Source organism: Plasmodium reichenowi, chromosome 10, assembly GCF_001601855.1.
Source record: "Plasmodium reichenowi strain SY57 chromosome 10, whole genome shotgun sequence".
Taxonomy (NCBI): domain Eukaryota; phylum Apicomplexa; class Aconoidasida; order Haemosporida; family Plasmodiidae; genus Plasmodium; species Plasmodium reichenowi.
The window spans coordinates 1,154,467-1,155,469 of NC_033655.1; positions in this window are offsets into that span (position 1 = coordinate 1,154,467).

The following is a 1,003-nucleotide window of genomic DNA, read 5'->3' on the forward strand; positions in this document are numbered from 1 at the left end:
TTTGTTTATTTGTTCGTACATATATAAATAAAAATAATATATATTATATTATATATATATATAATATATTATGTTTAATATATATATATGTAATAATAATATAATTAAGTTTTATATAAAGAATTTTATTCTTTTTTAATTATATAAAATTTTTTTTTTTTTTTTTTTTTTATTTACCCTTTTTTAACCTTTTCATAAAATTCACATATAAAGAAAATATTAAATAATCAAAATTTCGTGCATATATATATTATAAATCGATGAAATATATACAGAAAAAAAAAAAAAAAAATGTATTTATATATATATATATATTATTATATATTATAATAAAATAAGTTGTATTATTTTAAGATGCCAATGAATTTTTATTTAATATAGTATTTATCCATTCAGTTAAAAATATGATAAAATATATATTATATGAAAGAAATAATATATATTTATATAATATATATATTATATTATATTTTTAAAAAAATACATCTTTTATATTAAATAATTTTAATATTATTTTATATATACTTTTATATATTTATATTTATGTACCATCCATGCATAGAAATTATTATTTATTTTATATATAAACAAAATATTATGCTAAATTTATATTTTTTCCATATAATGTTATTATCGTTGTAGTAACTAATTATTATATATACCCCCAATTAATATAAAACACAGGTGTGTTCTTTTATTTTCAAATATAATATGAATTTTTTTGTATTACCATAAAAAAAGAAATATATATATAAAATACATGTATATATATATATAATATTCCCTATGCTTATTTTTTTTTTTTTCTTTTCGGGCTATATGTATAAGTTTTATAAACGGGTTGGTCTTATTGAAAATATAATATTTCTCTATTGGTAGAACAGGTAGCTAAATGTATGTATTTTGTTATTTTATTTCCCGTAATTATAAAAAGATCATGGAAAGAAAAATAAAAAAAGCTACCTTGTTTAATATCACAACCATATAGCCAATTTGCGAAAAA